Source organism: Tauraco erythrolophus, chromosome 1 (genome assembly GCF_009769465.1).
Source record: "Tauraco erythrolophus isolate bTauEry1 chromosome 1, bTauEry1.pri, whole genome shotgun sequence".
In the NCBI taxonomy this organism is placed as follows: Eukaryota; Metazoa; Chordata; class Aves; order Musophagiformes; family Musophagidae; genus Tauraco; species Tauraco erythrolophus.
The window spans coordinates 84302516-84325025 of NC_141465.1; the positions used below are offsets into that span (position 1 = coordinate 84302516).

The window sequence follows — 22510 nt, forward strand, 5'->3', positions numbered from 1 at the left end:
TTACTTTTTCCCGATTGCAGTAGTAGGATGTCTCCTAAGGCCTATTACTATGTTATCAAATAATATAGAACATAAAAGAAAGAATCAGTCAACTTATAATGTACTGAGATACTCCTACTGAAATTCAAAAGCTTCTTTAATCTAAAAAAAGCAAAGTGTTTGATGCTATTTAAATGCTTGTTATAATATTTTAGGTTGCTTAACGTACAAAATTGAAAATCTTTATGACTTAAATTTAAGTGTAACCACTAACCTGTGTTGTAAAATAGTGGGACCTTTGTAGAATGCTTATTGCTGTAAATCTGTAACTCCTATTCAACACAGCAAATCATTTTGAGCAGTTAGCTTTAAATTGAACTACTTTATTAAAAATGAGCTTTGGATGCACAATTTACATAAAGATATTGAAATTATTATAGTAATTACAAATTTGAATAGAAAGAATACCCTAAACCTCTTAAACTTACTACATTTTATAAAAAATATTCTCTCTTTGACTCCTAATATTTAACGGGAGATAATAAAACTTTATTTTTTCCCAGATATGTTACCGAATGCCTAAGCTATATATTTACTGCTACTAATTTTATAAGTTAGATGCTCAGCTTTTGGAATATCCATTTATCTCTGTTCATTGCATTAGGACTTTCAAACAAAAATTTTTTTTTTTAATAGAATTTTGGAAGAACCATAACTTCAAATGGAAGGTTACATATACAATTTCGTTTTTTGAATACCACACATAAACATCTTAAGAACAGCTGAAGAGCAGAGCATATCTCAGACTTAAAATTTAAGAATATATGGTGAGGCAAAATATAACTGTCAAAGTTAGATGGGAAAAAACTTTGAAATCCCTACCCTGTTTTAGAATGATTATTATGTGTCATGGTTATTATAAACTTGAACTAGCTCTCCATGAACTCAGCTTGTACTTACAATTGTTTATTGACAATACCTTGTTGATAAACTTCTTGTTGTCAGAGTGCCATTTTTTATTTCTGTCTTTTGGTAAACATCCTAGCAATTTTTTCTTTCTGAATAAAAGCTCTGATGTGATTTCTTACACTGAGAACAATCAACATCCTTTATTAATTATTATTAACAAAAATCTAAAGAAATATCTATAAGGTTATAACACACTGAACTTGCGTTCAGTACAGTGTAATAAAACTTTGTACGAAATAAATTACTTTTACAGAATGATTATTTTTGAATATAAAATGTTTGTTTTCAATATATAAACTTTATATACAGATTCTCAAAATCTAAATAGATCATATTATTCTTTTTCTTTTTTTTTGTATAATCTAACTCCTGGCCTATCTATATTTTGTTGTCAGATAGGTTTCTGTCAATCTTATATTCTGTGTTCTATGTGGAAAGCATCTATAGGAGTCTAAGTTGTATAAAAAAGATGTACTAGTCAGTCAAGTGATTTCTACTGCTTACTGCCGGCAGTTCAATGCTGCAAGATATATCTGTAATATTTAAATGTGTTGCTGTGCTAACCTGTTACTGGAAGATTATCTTCCCTCTAGAAAAATAGGCAGAGGGAGATTTGTGTATTTTTCTGTATGTTTCTACCTTTCTGCTGTCCCAGGGAACAGTTCAGCTATACATGTAATCTGATACAATAATGAGCCAGGACCTTGGCTCCCTTTGCATCTACAGGGAATTGTGAAAAAATCTGAAGAATAGTATCACTACAGTGAGATATTTCCTTTTCTCCATTTACTGCATAACAGGTTTATGTGCTTTCATAAAACTCTTCAGTGCTCACCAAAAAAGTCAATTCTTTGATAAAATAGTAAGAAACAGAAGGTGCCAAGGTGTGTCAAATTAGTATGCTGGTCATTCCCTGACAACTGACAAAAGAAGTGCTCGAGGGACTGAAGAGTGGCTCATCCCATTGAGTTAGGAGAACAAAAGAGCAAATCTGATATGTGTTCTAACTAGAATATCACAGTTCTTATGGTAAGTTGTGGTGAAGCTCTACTTTTCGTGCCTCTGGCTATATTTTGAGTTGAAGTTAATGTTGTCTGAGTGAATTAAGTTTTTAGACCATGTCAATCATGTCAAGACCCCAAGTGAATTACAGGGATTTTTCATACTTCTGTACTTATCTCTGAATCATATTACAGTGTAGGCAGTAAGCATCTAGCATGAGCTGTGATGCTTCTAAACATGAAAAAGTGTATATGAGTAAGTGTTCGGGAAAAAAAAACAGACTGCCAATTAAATGTGAGTATCTCCAGAACCTGGCAGTCTTGCTTAGTAGGTGGGCTGAATCGTGTTCTTAAGCCCGTAGGTAAATTCCTCCCTACTCCATTTTAGGAACACTAACAGCCAGTCTGAACGAACACAGGCTGTTTAAAGATTTGCTTTTAGCTATGTCAGAATTACCTTAGGATTCATAAATTGACATCATATAATCTCTGAGGTCTGATTTAGCAGGTATACTGTTAGGTTGCTTATCAGCTCAAACTTTGATTAGTTTCTGTGGCTAATGAAGGTAAATATAAGCATGCTGTCATTTTGGAAGACAAAAGGGATTTTTTTATTTTTTAATGTAGCATTTATCCCTATTTTCCATTGTGACCCTAAAAACATGACCTTAAAGAATATTTGTCTTAATTCCTATTCTTTCCTATTCAGAGCTTACTATGCTTCTCAGCATCTCTGTTTACTCCAGAAGACCCATGCAGATGTAGCTGTACAAGTTTTGGTACCCAAATTAGCTCTTCATTATGATGTACAGCCAAATCTCAAAACTCATCGTTTAAAGGCCACTTTAATCTAGTACATAGAAGAACTGGAAGCTTCAAAATAATGTCTTCTTCTATTTATAGCCTAATGGATCCACAATAATTTATCTTTACATTTTTAATAGTCTAAGAAACTGTCTAGTTATGTGATTTTTCACCATTAGTGGTTTTATAAAAGTGACTGTTATTTACATTGAGTTAGCTAAGAGTTTTCAATAAAATGTCTTTTTATAAGTTGACACAGGGCCAACACTTTAAATTATTTTTTTTTTTTAAAAAAGAGAAGTGCAATGAAAAACCATGCAAAACTTCTCATAAAAAATGAGCAATGTCATGACCAGGCGTAAGAAAACAAATTACTTTTTCAGCCTAACTGATATAACCCAAATTCAATGAAAATATTGTAAAACTAGACCATCTGTTCCAAAGTGGTCTTTCATTTATGAAAAAGTGACAAATACTGTATTATATAGACGATTTATTTGAAAATTACAGAAAAAATGAGAAGCAGACTCACTGAATGTCAATGTACGCAGAGTAAAACTTATGTAAGTGAAATTTTAATTACATCTCCAGTAACCTGTTCCAAGCAATATTACAGGACACAAAGTCCAACAAGTTCCTGGAACTTGATGGAAGAGACTTGTATCTTGGTTTGTAAAACATTAATTCACAAAGATGTGACTGTTTTAGAATTTATTCCAGTTACAAGAGAAGAACTAATTGAAAATATCAAGTTGCAAGACTACTATTCTGAGAGAAGGAAGGACTGAAAGCCATTGCATAAAGATAATGTAATTCAAAAAGCAGTCTTCAACATACTCAGAGTAAAAAAAAAAGGAGATAAGGAGATTCTGGTAAAATATAACCCAATCAATCTTAATATCTACATAGATATTGAACAAACTATGCAATTTAATTATACATGTTTAAAAGGATTAAGAAAAAGATACAAAATGGATCAAAACAAAGATGAGTCAAAGAGCCGCCTCTTGAGTGATATAAAGTTGAAAGTCCTACTTCGTTAATAATAGCCATAGAAGTTAGTCATCGACGTCTTGTCATCAGACAGGTAGAACATTTCGACAGAGAAAATATAGACTATGTATTTTGAGATGGTTTTGTTAAATATTTTCTTTAACAAGCTGAATGATGGAATAGAGAAAAGGCTTATAAAATTAGTGGATCACATCAGGCTGGCAGAGATGAAAGCAAATCAGAAGACAGCATCAAAATTCAGAATGATAAATTTGGGATATGGTTGATAACAATAATAAATCGCAAAAATTTTAAAATAAAAATAAATAAAAAAAAAGAAGTGAAAATTACTGCATTAAGGAAAAGATATCAAATACGGTTTAAATAGGCAATAACCCAAAGGCACACTATCAGTATTTGTGAAAAAGATCAAGATGTTATCAAATATCAAAACCTAATTGTGAATCAGAAGTCTAAACTAATGTCAAAACCAGTAAATCTTCTGTAATTTGTCAGGAAGAATATTGTATGTATGACATAACAGGTGATTTTCTTTCCTCTTTTTTGAAGATGATGATATAGTAATTGATATATTATATTTGCTTCTGGGCACTAAAATAATAATTTTAAATGTCTCAATAACAAAAATTTTAAAAAACAGGGGCAAGTTGGAAAAAATTCAGAGGAGGGCACTAACAGTGCACAAAAATTAAAAATGAGCCCTCAGCTATGGATAAGGATAGGATTTAATCTAGGAAGTAGATAATTAAATGCAGGAAGGAAAACAGAAATAGAATGGGATTTGATAACATAATCTCAGCATGTAACAGGCAGTTAGAAAACAGCCTACTGATTTGTTGTGCTTCATAACCAATGGGGTAAGATTAGAAGAAAACATCCGATTTACACTCTTCCCTTTATCCCTATAAAGCAAGCCTGTGACTTTGCTTGAGTAATAGCATGAGGCAAAGACACTTGCTCTTATCATTCCATCTTTAGAATGAAAGATCTCCACACAGGTTCTTATCAACATCTTCAGTTACAGTGACAGAATATCCAACTCTTCATCCATCCTTAATTAAAGGATAGAAATTATTTGCTAGAATGACTAACAATTTTAAAGCAAATTAATTACTTGTGTAGCTGTCCTATCATTAGAAACATCCTATATACCTAATACATGACTTCTTTTAATCTGGAAACTTCTTAAAAAAAAATAAAAATAATAATAAAAAAAAGACAAACCATTTATTTCTTTGTTTTTCTAGGTAGAGGAAAATATGTACATTCTGAAATGCTTGATTTGCTCTTAGGCACAAATTGCTCTCTCAAGACTGTGCTCTCTCACACCTTCTACATATGTCTCTTTTCCTGTTTCTGCTTGCTTTGAGAAAAAATTTTAATATCCACTTACACCCTTTGCATCATCTTGCTGTGCTCGATGCAGTGCTAAAAGGCAGAACCTTAGCACACTCGTTCTTTAAGAAAACAGGTAGCCATGGCACAGTCTGTACCTCACTGTGCCAAACCTTGTGCATAGTAACTTCTATAGGATGTACTGTAAATCATAGTCTACATTAGTTTTCTTTCCTGTCTAGTGCACATGATTAGTGAGCTTTAAGCCCTGAAAAAAAAAAAAAGTACAAAATCAAAATGCTAATTCCCAGACATATTTTCCTAGATTTTTCAACTTTCTTACTACAATGGCTAAATGTTACTTCCTCTCATTGCTAAGGGTCAAGCATCTACTCTGAGAATGGGATATTTATATCTATGTATTTGCTGAAGAATAATTCTGTTAGTGTTCAACGCTAAAACTAGTACATAAATAATCATATGGAAGAAAACTTATTTAGAATATATGTGGATTTTTCAATAACTGTCAGCATTAATTCAGTCAAATGTTCCTAAAACTGAAATTATTTTAATAATTCAGATATAATTATTTTATACCAGAAAAAAATAATTTCTATTGTATTTTTTTCCATAACAATTTTATTAAGCATGCTATCTCCCATTTTCTAATTCAAATGAAAACCTGGGAATAGTTAGATTAGGATATGCTGTAGTCTGTCAGATAATTACTTTGAATAAGTAGTAGAAATTGAAGGTTTGTAAACTATTTTTCATTAATAACAATTTATTAATAAATAATCACTTGCATAGTTTTTAATTATTTAATGGAATTGACAACAAAATATTTATTAATAATAGTAATATGTGTCAGTAATAAAGTAGGCCTACTACAGCCTCAAGATTCAAGTATTTTGGCTATAAAGTCACATAAGTTCCATCAGAATTTCATATATATGCTGCCAAAACCAGAAAGGTACCAAAGCTGAAGCTTGATATTTCTCCATCCGGTCAAATCAGGAAAAACTTGACTTAAAACAAAATACTTGCAATGCGTCTCAACTTGAGCACTAGCTCCATCTTTGTCAGAAAACAGATGCCTAAATTTGGGAGAAATCTTTAGACTCCTTTATCTTGAACTTAATGATTTTGACATGAATCCCATATACCAATATTATTTGCTAATGAAACATTATTTTAAATATTTTAAAATAGAAGATAAGGATGACAACGCAAATATTTTAAGGGCCAGAGTGACCACAAACCTATAGATGCTATTTTGTTCTTGTGGTCCAAAATAACTATGAATGGAGCCCACTAGAGAACAGAAGCTTTCTCTAAAATGAGAGAATCTTCACACAGGTTTGGAATGCTATAGCCCTAGATCTTACCTTAAACCAAACTAAACTAAATGCAACTAAAACAGAAAGAAAAATGGGATTCCTAAAAGTCCATAGTTGTAAAACTGGACTGTAGAGCCTAAGGACAGAGGGCTTTAAATATGAAGTTGCTCTAACTCATTCCAGTGATGAGCTTCTTTTCCAGTCAAAAAAGGTTTGAAGTAAGGGTAAACATGATGAGATTGTTTTCACTCACTTTTTCCAAATACCAGTTTCAACTTAAGTAAAATAACCAAAGTATATTACATATAAAATGTGTTTTGTAACATTTGTTTTGAATGTAACACATTGCACAGCATTATTTTAACAAGTGTAGTTGTGAAAATTCTCTATAGCAAAGTAGAATGAAACAAATAAATTATAAATAAATGGATTCTAAAAAGTACATACTCCTCAGCCAAAAATCAGTTATCCAGAAAACTGAAGTTTGAGTGATATTTGAAAGCACCATTACATGTCCTATTTCAAACTTCAGGGGTTGGATTCAGAATTTATGACCTCAACTCACATATTGTTTCAGATTCTAAATCTAAAAAGTCATATCAACTAGATCCTAGATAGATGCTGCACAAGACATGCAAGAGTATCTTTACCCGTAGTGCATAACAAGCATAAATACTTTATGACCTAATAAACTGAATCAACATTCTGATATTCTAAAATTTAGAATTTTGTGAGATTCCAGATCTCACCAAAAAAATGCGAAATTTCAATTTACAGATTCCAATTTAATTTTTAACTTTAGTTATATCACATTTGTGTTTTCTCACATCTTTTACTTTGCCTACAGACTCTTGAGTTCAATTGTTCCACACTCCTTTATAGCTGGATCAATGTGCCTTGATGCGGTTGTGTGTTGAGAAATGGCGGCAGGTAAAGGTACCTAGCAATTAAACCGTGCCTATATTTTGCTCTTTCTAAATAGCACTCTCTCTTAATAAACTGTCTGAAATTTGATCATTAGAATGGATGGTCAACAGTCCAACATGCTGTCTTGCATTCAGAAACTGTTTTGGAGGTCAACATTCGTGCAAAGTGTTGGTATGAACTTTTCCCATGATATATGGTCCCAGTGTCCAGGAAGTTTCTCAAGCAAGTTTAGATGTATAGAATGATGCAGGTCCTCTGAGATGATGTGAAAAGAAGAGAATTTGTTGTTTCCATTCCCATTTTTGTGAAATCAGTTTCTACCCAGAAAACAAGGTAAAGAATCTCCATTTTGGGCTGAAATAAACCTTCAAAAGAGAAAATAACTCAAACTTCTGAGCTTCTGAAAATGGTAAATTAAAAATCTATTTTATACAGTATAACACTCTACTAAAAATAATGAGTTCTTGAGAAAGTTGTCTGTTATCAGTCTCTCTATTGAAAAATGCAGAATGGCTTATTCATTAAAGAGAAAGTTTTGATTAAGATGAAATAAATTAGAAAAGGCTTAGTATAAACTCCTGGAGGAGTAGGGGAAAGTTGCACTTCCAATAGTTGATTACAACACTCGAAACATATGAAAAGATAATACATTTAATAAACAGCTCAGCAATCACTAGTAAAGTGATTCATTCTTTCTTATTTGTTTATTAACTTCACTGAAATATTAAAAAAAGACACATTCTATGCTCATCTGTATTGATATATCTTAAAAGTAAGGCCAGAAAAATCAGTTGTTTTCAATGACAATTATGTCCAAACCCTCTTGTCAGTTCTGGCATAACTCCAATGCCATGACTAATTTGCATTGAAATCCATGTTACATTAATAACTGAATCCAGATTGTGCTCTGTCTCAAGCTAATCCGCCGAATCTATTTATAGTAAATAAAAATCAAGTCAGTTATTAAATTTTTGCAATATTAATTACTATCATTATCACTATGTATGATAAAGTAATTTACCTGTTAAAAGAACATTTATTAAAGTAGAAGAGTCAATAAAGATTAAACTTCTTACTGTATGGATGCATACAAAGCAAGAAAATGGTCTTGCAGGCTTACGCTGAAAGAATTTCCATAATTTCTAGTTAATAACTTGCTGGAATAAAGCTCACTGCTTTTAAAAACTGTTGCATACATATGGAATCTAAACCAAAGGACTTTTTGTTTAACTGATTATTTTCAGAATAGTCTTTTAGTTCTTATTTGAAGTCAAATAATGGTAGTACAGAAGAAACTTAAAAAGAAATGTTTGCAGATTCAACGAGTTTTTCAATAATTGTTTTCCATAATCTGTGTTCTCTATTAAAATCATATTTTTAGGAAAAGTGGAAAACTGAGGACTGAAGAAAAATTAAGTCTGTCATCCATAATGTTATGGTCTAATCAAAATTCATGTCAACCAAGCTTTCTACATTAAAGTTATCATATATAACATATAAAATATACTCTAATTTTCATACTGAGCCATAGGGCAGTAAACAGAGGACATTTGATGTTTTTTGGCTCATTGAAGTGGAAATTGCAGTCAGCATTTACGTTTAATCAAAAAGTTCTTGTAAGAGTTCAAAAGTCCTGTTTAACTGAACTCTTCCTGAATTACTGTGTTGAACTGCCTATTTAATATGTTTTATGAGTCTTTTTCTGACCATGAACAAAGATACAATAAGATGTCTATTTTAACCTAGCATTTTAGGGTTGTGCATCAATCTTTAACCTGTTTTAATAGTGATGTATTTTAATCCTTGAAGAATCAACGCTTCCATTTTAAGTCATTTCATCAAAACCTACTTTTTCCCTTCCTCTGTCTCAACATTACCTATGTTGAATGGTGATCAGCTATTTCAGATGGGTGCTTTGAAATTTGATTTCATCTTCCTGTAACAGAGATAACATAGTAGTGATTATTAATAATTTGAAGTTCGAGATAATTATAACTCCAATCTGCTTTATACTTTTCATTTTGTGTTTCTTTAGATCTCAAAATGTTGGGATTTTTTTCAGGAAACTCATTTGGAGCACAAGTTCACATATGAAAGTTGAAAGACCTGACCTGCTCATTAGTGTTCAGTATCACTTTGTTCAACAGACTTGAGTTAGATGACAGATCCCCAGCTCCTCCTTCCTGGGCCAGGAAAAACTTTATTCTAATCAGCCTGTCTGATTTAGGGTCTTTGACAAGTTCCAGAGCGCATCATGTCCAACATACCACATAAAGGATGACAGGTTCATTGTCAAGCAATTGAAGTTTAAAGTAGAATGAAACAGAGGTAATGCCGAAAGATAAAACCTTTGTATTACCATCTCCTGTTATCGGGATCTAAAATAGATACTTCTCATCTCCTGAGACAGCTGTACTTAGAGCAAGAATTAGAAAGCTGACAAACTCATGTTTTAAAACCCTTCATTGTCACTTGGCTCTTATCTCAATGTCCCTTCCTATAGAATTAGAATAAGGCAATGTGTAGTAGTATAATGAAAAGTAGTTAGCTGTTATATCAAGAACTTAAACAACCCACAGATTAATGTATAAACATTTTCACTCACTGTCTTTCAACGTAGATTATAAAACAACTGGGCATTGTAGATATATCCAGGATATAAGACATTCATAAATAATATTAAAAGTTTAATTGTCACTAATATTTTTTTCACATTGGGCTGCTTTAGTGAATATATATTTTTCAGTTAAATCAACAAAATATCTTATCCTTGTGAATGTATTAGTTTTGTGTTCCAGTTGACAGTATGTCTGAGCCTGTTTTCTTTCATAAAATAGTCAGCAGAAATTAATTTCATTTTTATTGATACAATAAACCCTAATATATAATACTGAAAAATGTTTCTCAATAGTAACCATACCCCTTACCTGGATCATAGTATAGTTCGTAGTTTCACATTCATTTAATGTCATAGAATCATAGAATGGTTAGGGTTGGAAGGGACCTCAAAGATCATCCAGTTCCAATCTCCCTGCCATGGGCAGGGACACCCTCCACTACACCAGGTTGCTCAACGCCTCATCCAACCTGGCCTTGAACACTTCCAGGGATGAGACATCCACAATTTCTCTAGGCAACCTGTTCCAGTCCCTCACCATGCTCAGAGTGAAGAATTTCTTCCTTATATCTAATCTAAATCTGCCTTCTTTCAGTTTAAATCCATAGCCCCTTGTCTTATCACTACACGCCCTTGTAAAAAGTCCCTCTCCAGCCTTCCTGTAGGCCCCCTTTAAGTACTGGAAGGCTGCTATAAGATCACCCCAGAGCCTTCTCTTCTCCAGGCTGAACAGCCCCAACTCTCTCGTCCTGTTTTCATAGGAGAGGTGTTCCAGTCTGTCCTGGTTTTAGCTGGGACAGAGTTAGCTCTTTCTTTTTAGCAGCTAGAAGAGCTCCGTGTTTTGGTTTTACTCAGAGGCTCGCTCTGAAAAGAATGTTGATAGCAAGCTGATGTTTGTAGCTGGCCAAGGACTTTTCAGTGTGCCGGAGTGCAGAAGCACAGCGGGATAAGGGGGGAGCATAGCCGGGACAAGGGGGCCACGATTCCCCTTGTGATTTGTGGTGGAACTTAAGATTGAGGGCCAAACTGGCCAATTAGTATTCCATATCATGCAGCGTCATGCCCAGTATAAAAGTGAGGGTCAGCCGGACAGAAGGGCTTTTGCGCTTTGGCTCTTTCGCCACTTTTGCTCTTTTGCGCTTGCTGCGCTTTTGCTCTATTGTTTTTCTTTCTTTTTCTCTCTCTCCCAGTACTCCCACTCTCAGAGTACTCTCTCTCTCTCTCTCCCCCTCTCTATTTCGGGGCCTCGCGTTCGTCCGGGATTGCAGTTTCGGGACGAGACGGGCTTCGCATACGAGGGGTTGGTGAGCATCTACACTGTGTATTAAATCATCTGTATTAAATTGTTCTTATCTCAATCCACGGGTTTCCTGTTTCTCCTTTAATTCTCTCCCTCATTCCTGGGGGTGGGGGAGGGTAAGTGACCGGCTGTGTGAGGTTCGGTTGCTGGAGCAGCCTAACCCCTGACACAGCCCTCGGATCATCTTCATGGCCCTCCTCTGGACTCGCTCCAGCAGCTCCATGTCCTTCTTGTGCTGGGGACTCCAGAGCTGAATGCAGTATTCCAGGTGGGGTTTCACAAGAGCAAAGTAGAGGGGCAGAATCACCTCCCTTGACCTGCTGGCCACACTTCCTTGGATGCAGCCCAGGATACGATTTGCTTTCTGGACTGCCAGCGCACACTGCCGGCTCATGTTGAGCTTCTCATCCACCAGCACTCCCAAGTCCTTTGCCTCTGGGCTGCTCTCAATCCAGAGGAATTTGGTTTAATCTGGTTTGATTTTTATTTGCTAACAAAATTGCATTTTTTTTCAAGATTTTATTTGATTTTATCTCTCTGAACATTTCAGAAGAAATTCTAAATTGTCTTCTATTGCTTTCAGACTGCAACAAAGATTGGAGTATCTACAGAACTAGAGGTTCCCAAATCCTTATTCAGCATTACATGTGGATATTATTGGGGAAAATGAAAGATTTATGCTAAAGATAGGAGGAAGGATAGAAAATCATTTCCTTCCTGCATGATGATTTACAGAAGAGGAAAATTTGATGAGAGATCCTTTACTAGAGTAAGACAAGATAAGGGAAAACAAGCTGATGATAACTTTGGTAACTGATCTTAAAATACCATGCATAAGTGATATATCAAGACTGAAGCAAAAGAATAATGGAAGAGACCACAGAAAACAACTTCAGAGAGTTATGGTTAAAATAAGTGAATAATTAGGGCATTTTTACACAGTAGTCTTGACCTGAAAAACTGCAGTTCAAAGATCATACAGTCTAAAACACAGAATCATAGAATATTTTGGGTAGGAAGGGACCTTTAATGGTCATCTAGTCTCAACTCTTCCCACAATCAGAAGGGACATCTTCAACTAGATCAGGTTGCTCAGTGCCCCATCCATCATGACCTCGAAAATTTCCACAGATGGGGCATCTACAGCCTCTCCGGGCAACCTGTTCCAGGATTTTACCACTCTCATTGTAAAAAATTTCCTCCTTATATCTAAACTAAATCTACTGTCTTCACTTTAAAACCATTACTCCTTGTCCTATCCCAACAGGCCCTGCTAAAAAGTTTGTCCTCATCTTTCCTATAAGCTCCCTTTAAGTATCAAAAGGCTGCTCTCCCTGGAGCCTTCTCTTCTCCAGACTGAACAATTCTAACTTACTCAGCTCTTCGTCATAGGAAAGGTGTTCCATCTCTCTGATCATCTTTGTGGCCCTCCTCTGAACCTGCTTCAATAGTTCCAAGTCTTTCCTGTGCTGCGGACTTCGGAGCTGGATGCAGTACACCAGGCGGGGTCTCACAAGAGCAGAGTAGAGGGGGAGAACAACCTCCATCAGCCTGCTGGCTTTTGATGTAGCTCAGGAGATGGCTGGCTTTCTGGCTTGCAAGCACACATTGCTGGCTCATGTCCAGCTTTGGATCCACCAGTACCTCCAAGTCCTTCTGCACAGGGTTGCTCTCAATCTCTTCATCCCCCAGCCTGTATTGGTACCTAGGGTTGCCCTGTCCCATGTGCAGGACCTTCCACTTGGCCTTGTTGAACCTCATGAGGTTCACAAGGGCCCAGTTCTCAAGCTTGTCCAAGTCCCTCTGGGTGATATCCAATCTCTCAGGCACGTCAACTAGACCACTCAGCTTCGTGTTGTCTGAAAACTTGCTGAGAGTGCATTTGATCTATGTCACTGAAGATATTAAATTGTACTGGTCCTAATATGGACCCCTGAGGGATAATGCTTATCACCAGTCTCTATCTGGACATTGAGCCATTGACCACTACCCTCTGGATGTCATCATCCAACCAATTCCTCATCCACCAAACAGTTCACCCATTGAAGTCATGTCTCTTCAATTTAGAGAGGAAAATGTTGTGGGGGACGGTGTCAAAGACCTAATGGAAGTCCAGATAGACGACACTCATAGCTCTTCCCTTGTCCACTGATGCAGTCTCTTCATCATAGAAGGCCACTAGGCTGATTCAGGCAGGACTTGCCCTTGGTAAAGCCATGCTGGCTGTCTCAGATCACCTCCCTGTCCTCCATGTGCCTTAACATAGCTTCTGGGAGGATCTAGTGGCTTTGCAACTACATCAGCCAACTCCCTCAGGACTCTGGGATGCATCTCATTAGGTCCCATAGACTTATGTATGTTCAGGTTCCTCAGGTGGTTACGAACTTGATCTTTTCTTACAGTGGGAGGGACTTTGCTCCTCCAGTCCCCATCTTGCGATCCATTCAATCAAGAGGTGTGGGAAGAGAGGTTGTCAGCAAAGACAGAGGCAAAAAATTGGTGAGTACCTCAGTCTTCTCCTTGTCAGATGTTACCAGTTTGCCAGTCTTGCTCATCACGGTGGGTATGCTTTCTTTGACCTTCCTTTGCTGGCTGACATACCTGTAGAAGCCCTTCTTATTATTCTGTATTGAGTCTGGCTGAGGTGGAGTTTATTTTCCCCATAGCAGCCCTCATAGTACTGTGCTTTGTATTGGTAGCTAGAAAGATGTTGGTAACACACCGGTGTTTTGGCTCCTCCTGTTAACAGAACACCAATCCTGTCTCTCTGACATTCTCTTCTCACTAGTAGGCTGGGGATGGGCAAGATCTTGGGATGGGACATATCCAGGACAGCTGACCAAACTGACCAAAGGGACATTCCATATCATATGATGTTTACTCCTCCTCCTTTCTTTTAGCATTTGTCTTCCATAGCAACTGCTAGAAGAACTGAAGCCCTACTTCCTGAGAAATGGCTGGACATCACCTGATGATGGGAAGTACAGAATAAAACTTTTGTTTTCCTTTGCCTCTTTGTGCAGCCTTTACTTCTGCTTTACTAAACTGCCTTTATCTTGACCAATGAGGCTTTTTTCATCTTATTGTCTCCCTGTGCTGTCCTGCTGAGGAGAGGAGTGATAGAGCAGTTTAGTGGACACCTGATGTCCAGCCAAGGTCAACCCACCACATATTCTTTGTGTCTCTTGCCAAGTTCAGCTCCACCACACCTTGGCCTTCCTGACCCCATCCCTACACAACTGGGCAGTTGCACTATACTCTTCCCAGGATACCTATCACTGCATCCATTGCCTGTCTATTTCCTTCTTGTCCTTTAATTTGACCAGCAGGTCTTGACTCAGCCATGCTGGTCTCTTGCCTTCCTTGCGTGATTTCTTACACCTGGGGATCGAGAGCTCTTGTGTTCTACAGAAAGCATCCTTAAAGATCTGCCAGCTCTGCTCTGCTCCCTTGTCCCTGAGGGCAGTTTCTCAGGGGGTTCTATTGACTAATTCCTTAAAGAGCTGGAAGTTTGATTTCCTAAAATTCAAGGTCCTGACTTTACTCTTTGCCTGACCCATATTCCTCAGGACTGTGAACTCCACCAGTGCATGATCACTGCAGCCCAGGCTTCCTCAGAGTCTTGACATCATCGACTAGCTCACTTGCTTTGATGACCAACAGGCCCAGTATCGCATCCCCTCTATTAGGACTATTACCTGTCTTAGAAGTTATCCTCAATGCATTCCAGGAGTCTCCTGGATTGCCTGTAGCTCACTGTGATACTTTTCCACCAGATGTTGAGGAAATAGAGGAAATACCTCTACTATGGTATATATATACAGAGTGAGATGAAAAGCACTTTACTCATTTGAACAACTGTAAATACCTTTCAAAGGATTATGGGGGTAGTAATAGGGATTGTTTTATTGTGGGTTGGTTGGTTGGTTGTTTTATTGAAAAGGGAAATATTTTTGTTTTTCGGAAGTCTGAAACATCACATATTGAGACTGTACCCTGTTTATTTAAAAGTCTTGAGGAGAAAAGTAAAAAGTAGATGGGAGTTATGACTACCCTGAACAGCAGAACACTAATAAGTGATTCTATGTCTGTTGTAGGAAGATGGTATCAGATAACTGATGAGAATTCTGATGACAGGTATAAGAAAGCATTAAGACACCTAGTATTATTAATATTTTTACGAGTATTGACTGAGACAATCTTTTGAAAAAATACTCAGAATATTTAGATTCTATTCGTGGCTCTTCCAAATATTTCTTGCCTGACTTTCATTAAATCTCTTAGGCTATAACTCCAACTCCTACATAAAACACATGAAATATGAAATTATGCATGGCTTATACTGTGCTACTAGACTGGAACGTGGTTTCTTATATTCTCTGTGCCCTCATTTACAAAATATAGACAGGTGTACTTTCTACAACCAAAAATTTGAGCATTGTTCAAATATAGTGTAATGGTGAAAATGTAGGTCTAATACCTAAACAGATGTAATGGAGCATATGAATGATGTATGAGGGACTGAAATACAATCTAGTTACTGAGACTGCAGCTACAACAGAGGCTTCTCATACCCATAAGAATAGAAATCCATTTAGCATACTTTAAATTAGCTTGTTTTGATCCAAGAAATAAGCATGCTAATATAGTCGAAACAGAGAAGCATTTCTTTATCCCGTGTTCCCCTAAAAAATAGGATTGCCATTGCTAAGAACAGGCCACCGGCCTTGTACTGTCTGTGTCTTACACTGACTGCCCAAGTCTCCAGATGTTATCAATTTATTATGGGAACTGGCTGTAAGAGCTTGATACCACGTGTCTCTTGTTGCCATGTGGGTTAATGGAAAAGGATTTGAAAATATGACACAAGTTGAAAGCAGAGGCTTCAGAACCATAAACAGCTCCAGGACAGTCAAGTGCTGGTCTTTGAAGAAGCTCAATGTCAAGAGATGGGAAAAGAGAGCTTTTGCTTTAAGGAAAGAAGCAACAGCTAAGTAAGGGGAACAAACAAACAAAGAAACAAACACAAACAAACCCACACTCAATCCATAACAAACAAAAAACAGCCAAGGAAGAGGATAAGACACCCACTGGGCTTGGAAAGATAATCCCCACCTTGCCCCCCAAGCTTCTTGTAGCAGGTAGCCCAGGGTTGGAAGAGAGGAATGGTACTTTCTGGAAACTTGAAAGACAAGATCCCAAATTCAGAATGGGGAAAAAAGAAATAAATCACTTCTCCTTGGGGTTCCCCCTTTGAAGGGCTCTTGAGCCTGACCACCTTGATGTCAGTGACTGAAACCATTAAGAACTGTACCAATCAAGAATAACGATGTAACATCATGTTTGTGGTACAGCATGCTCACTGCTAATGTAGGCTATGATTATTAAAGAGTTTTTGCTTTGAATATGTAGTAATAATGATTGATAATGTATGATAATGGATCGAATTATCCATTAGTATTATGTGTTAATGAATGTCAGTCTAGTAAAGTATTCTTTTGAAGCTTAAGACTTGCCCTATTTATCAGTCTTCTAAACATGTTCATCATAGCAGTTTCCAAATCCTTGATTATATCTACACATTCCTAACACTGAAAATATGGATAGCATAAAATAATTTCTAAATACTTTTTTATTTTTTGACTTATTGTCAAAACAACAATTTTTAAATTTAGGTTGAGATCTGGAAATTCATAGAGGTTCTCAGAAATGGCATTGGAAATTTTGAAATCTGAAAAGAAAGGCTGCTTACAAGCAGCACATGTTTTCTGAGATATGTAGTCAACAGTCCCAGTTTATAAGAGTAAGTCGTACTTCACTATGTAAATGATGGACCTTGGCCTCCTATTCCACTCCTTATACATCTAGTTCAGTGTGGAACCTATAGAAAGGAACACATCCATCACAGTCCCTCTTATGACAAAGTCAAAGCTGAAAGAGACTGAGAAAAAAAGAAAGGTGTAGTGGAATGCAAGTGTATACGTCAGTATAAATTCATACAGGACAGCATTTACAAGTAAGTGAACTTGCTTCTTCGAGTATCTTCACATGTGTGTGCTAACAGTGGATTACTCAGAACTGCCACAATGCTGTCACATGTCTTCTGATGAATCTCAGATCTCCATCATATAAACATTTGCATCACTGCTCTGCTGAAAGATGTGTCTGCTCTGGACATTCTCTGGACTCTGTACTGAGAGTACGGATCAATTTTACCCATGACACAAGCAATATCAAGAAATAGAGTGTTGTGGTGGGCTAGGCTCATTATCTAATGTGTTGATGTTTTCTAGGTGAAGCTCCTGGTCCTGGGTAAGTGTATTCATGGCTATTTAATCTGTCCCACTCTCTGCTGACAGTGTTTTGGTGAGATCATACTGAGGTACATTTTTGAGCTGGGGTCCGTCATTGATTCTCTCTCAACTGTTGAAAATCCACCTGTCACCTCTACACACTGTCACACATGAATCTCAATGAATCACTTCCAGGATTTACAGTATATCATTTACAAACTGCACCCAACAGGATTAAATTTCAACAGCACAATGGCTACAGTGGAAGAGAAGAATGCAAAAGCAGTAAAAGCTTCTGTATGGATGTGTTTGTATTGGATTTTTGGTCTGTATGATGTCATTTCTGATTGTTAGCTTTCTGTTTGTGTTGATTTACCTTCCTGCATAGTAGCACATTTCTCCATCTCAGGGTCAATTTCACAAACTTTTAATATTTTAGTGCTCAGTATTTGTAATTTATTTTCCATTTTCTCAGTTTATCAGTTTTGAAAATGTTATTTTCAAAAGAGTGGTAAATTTTAGTGACCTTTTTGTATCAAATTCTGTTCTATTCATCTATGAGTTAAACCCCTCTCCAAAGTGATTTTTGGCTTCTGTGACAGTTTTCTTCCTAAAACTCGGTTTTCCTATTCTAGAATTTTTCAGGTAAAAGTCAACCCTTCATCAAAACCTGATCAATCTTAAAAAAATCCCTTCCTAAAACCTTCTTTTGAGCTCTGTGACTCTGGGAGGTAGTTATGCATAATTTTTTTAATGATTGTGAGACAATGCCTAAGTCTCACTACAGTTTGCTTTCAACTCACTTTAAGCTCACTAATGCTATCAGCAACACTGGCCTCAAGAAGTCAGTACAAAGATCAGAGTATTGTCCCTTACTTTGAACTTCTGGATTAACTCAAATTGACTATAATCTAGCCTAAAGTGTTTGTAATTTCAATAATGCTTTTATAGAAACTGTAGTTGTGCCTACATTGTTTCTTTATTTGTTTGAGTTCAGAACAATACATTTTTGAAGTGATGATCTGATCACCTCAGTGGTAGCGAAGTGCAGTAACTGAATGAAACTAAACTGGAAGATGTGTTTCAGGGAACACTGTATACACCCTAGGTATTAATGGGCATTTAGTCTAGGGAAGCAAACTAGAGCTATTTTGAATGAAATTCCCTGAAATAAGCAGGGCAAGCATCATATCCTCACAGTTGTTTTGTTTTTCAGATTTGCTCCTGTTAGATTGATATTGTTAATTTAGACATAGCTCTTGGTTGCTTGTACTATATTTACATGATTTCACGGTACCTAATTTCCTCAAACTTTATCACTTCTCAGTGACAACTGGGAGAGTTTCTTTTAAGGGGAATTCTAAAGAATATTGACACTTATGAATATTCTTGTACATTTGCATAAATATATACATGAATATTTACACATAGAGTTCAGGATTAAAACAAACCATTTTTTTTTTCTTTTTTAATGGGACCAGGTTAAGCAGGATTTCCTAAATTTTCTTTGGAGAAAAGTGGACTGACATTTCGGAATTTTACAAAATTACCTACTTCTCTCTCCTTTCACCCCATAACTTTCAGAGACTCTGAGTCTAGAACAACTAGATCTACTGTTCTTAAATTAGGAGACAGACTAGGTCACATCTTGACATAATCTACAAAGTCTTTCTAAAGTCCTTCCTTCCTGCTACCCAAGCATTTTGGGAAAGGTACTTCAGAAATCTTCCAGCCCTTTGTACCTGGTACCTGTTAAACAATTGAATAGGAAAATACATCAAATTTCTACTTTTCAATGGCAAATTCTGATCAGTTCTGTTCTCAATGCTCTGTTTCTGTTTATGCCTAAATGCATTTGTGAAATTCATCTCCCTTGTATATATTGATATGACAGAACTTCAGGGCTCCAATGAAGCAGTAACAGAGTATCATGTCAGTAATTTGACAGATCAAGGACTCCTCAAGGACTCTATAATGAAGATTGCTCCATTCATTTTTCTTTCACATATGCGTACTCACTTTAGCTTGTTCAAATTTTCTGTGCAGTCTCTGTTAGGACTGTAATGTCGTTACTGAAATTCAGTTTATTCTGTGTAGATTTCAAGCCGTCATTACTATAAAATCAAGTTTTTTTTCTGGAACAAGTATAATTTCAGACAAAAACCACAATACTTTACATTAGAGAATAAAACACTTGTGCTGAGTGACGTTTCTTTAAAAAGAAACCAAATACTGAACATATCAAGTTGTGTTTACATATAATCAGTGGTTTAATTTATGTCAATGAAAACATGCATTTTCAGAATTAGAATTCTAACGTTCAGCTAAACTCTACCCTTGTTTCTCAGCAGGCAAACTCACTTCATTAGGGATTGCTATCAGAGACTACCACTTCAGGGATTTTCACACTATCAAAGGCAGGATTTATCCCTCTATTCATAACTCAGATGTACCTAGTGCTGTGGAGACCATTCAACATTGTGTGATTTTACACTGACAGTGCCACTGTGAGTGCAGGAGCATGCGTTTCTAAGTAGTCATACAGCATATGCAGTATGATAAGACACAGCCAATGTCATAACCTCCTGTGGTCTTGCCAGCTCTACAAGTCAATTCTAGAAACAGAAGCTTTCCATTCTTCAAAGGTTTGTGTTCCTCACTATTACTGACTTGTTAGTTCCAGCTCATAGGATTCCAGCCTTGTGGTAAGATTGTTAGCCCAAGTTCAATAAAAACTTTGTATATCACACATTTCAGGGCAATCATAGCCTCACAGAATTCAGTCTTCGCTGAAGTGAGTATATGCTTCCTTGCTCTTAATATATGTAAAGGAATGGCTTTTGGCTTCAAGATATTCTAACGCTTCCATTAACTAACTTTTACATTAAAAATTTGAATATTCTTACGCCTTTTAAAGACTGTGAAAGATGCAAGTTCAGAAATGTGACTATAATGCTGTTACTCTAAAATGTGTAGAAATATACAATAAAAACACAGTAATTATTAAATTAATTTCGTATAGTATTCTTATTGAATTAGTATGTTTTAAATGCGTTTTTCTCTTAAAGATATAGTAACACTTCTGTGAAACTAGCGTTTAGTATACATGCTAATTGAGCTGTGAATAGGAAAAAATGTTTCACAAAACAATTGAGGTCTCATAATATTCTTTTGCTTCAGAGATTATTTTTTTTCTAGATGAGTTTGTTCCATTTCAGTAGGGATAATCTGACTGTGAATACAAAATGAAGAAAAGGAAATCTGTTGGAGATGCCCGTGGGAGTTAATTAATAAACTGGTGTAATGGTGTTTGGGAATTAACATTTTACACTGGTTTTGGTGTCTAAATGAATTTGTACATTATTGTTCTTTCTTATAAAGTGACATCAACATAAGTGACATTAATTTTCAGTGCTACATGTAAATTTTGTCAACAATCTAAAACTTTCATTTATATAATTACTTGTACATGGCATATTACTTTGTCATATATAAAAAAAATATTATTAGATTTTTCCTGCCTTTAAATCATATACCTATGGCCACTACTGTTTAATTTCCTGGTCTGCATTAGCTCTGAAAGTTTTAACCGTGAAATAGAGTTATTTCCCTTCAGCCTTCTTATTCAGTTATGTGCATTAACTGCAGAATAATTGTATGTTTTCTTCCCACTTATTATTTTTATCTCTTATTTTTTATTTATATCTCTTTCATTGTGAAAAATTTCATTTCCTCCCCAAAAAACCCTGGTAGAATCCATCTGCTTCTGCCTTGCATATTGTTAGTATGAGTGACTTCTATTTTTTGTATTGCTGGAACTGAAGAAAGATGTTAGTGCTTATGACCTTGTTATTAGGAATTTACTTAATCTCATTGAACTCTAGAGGATGATGTTCGGCTCATTCTGATTTAGATATCTACTATATAAGTACCTAAATGTAAACTAAATATCTAAGCCTCCATATGTTTCATAACTCTCATGGAACATGTGTGTCATAGAATCATAGAATCATAGAATGGTTAGGGCTGGAAGGGACCTTCAAAGGTCATCTAGTCCAACCCCCCTGCAACAAACAGGGATATCTCCAACTAGATCAGGTTGCTCAGGGCCTCGTCCAACCTGGCCTTGAACGTCTCCAGGGATGGAGCATCCACCACCTCTCTGGGCAACCTGTTCCAGTGTTCTACAACTCTCATGGTAAAAAATTTTTTCCTAATATCCAATCTGAATCTACCTCCCTCTATTTTAAAACCATTACCCCTTGTCCTATCACAACAGGCCCTCCTGAACAGCCTCTCCCCATCTTTCCTGTAGGCCCCCTTGAGGTACTGGAAGACCGCTATAAGGTCACCCCGGAGCCTCCTCTTCTCCAGGCTGAACAGCCCCAACTCTTTCAGCCTGTCCTCATAGGAAAGGTGCTCCAGCCCTCTTATCATCTTCGTGGCCCTCCTCTGGACCCTCTCCAACTGGTCCATGTCCTTCTTATGTTGGGGGCTCCAGAACTGGACGCAGTACTCCAGGTGAGGTCTCACGAGGGCAGAGTAGAGGGGAAGAATCACCTCTCTCGACCTGCTGGCCACGCTCCTCTTGATGCAGCCCAGGACGTTTTTATTTTTTTATTTTTTAATATGGAACGCTTCACGAATTTGCGTGTCATCCTTGCGCAGGGGCCATGCTAATCTTCTCTGTATCGTTCCAATTTTAGTATATGTGCTGCCGAAGCGAGTCAAAGAAAAGAAAAACAGCTTACAAATAAAGCCAACAATTTATTCTAAGTTTCAATAAAATCTGAATGCAGAATTCACATCCAGTCCATTTACAGTAATATTAACAATTATACTCCAAATTATCAAATTTTAAAAACCTCATTACTAATAACATTTATTATCCTTTTCCCTGTATAACTAACTAAAGGGCAATTAATGCCCTT

The 22510-nt window shown here is 36.3% G+C and overlaps 1 non-coding gene across 1 annotated transcript; it reads right to left on the minus strand.

The window, feature by feature from the left end:
* Positions 1 to 22202: 22202 nt before the first annotated feature.
* Positions 22203 to 22305, minus strand: LOC147529428 (U6 spliceosomal RNA). The gene has a single exon (XR_015222696.1). It is a non-coding gene; the product is annotated as a U6 spliceosomal RNA (small nuclear RNA).
* Between the last annotated feature and the right edge of the window lie 205 nt (positions 22306 to 22510).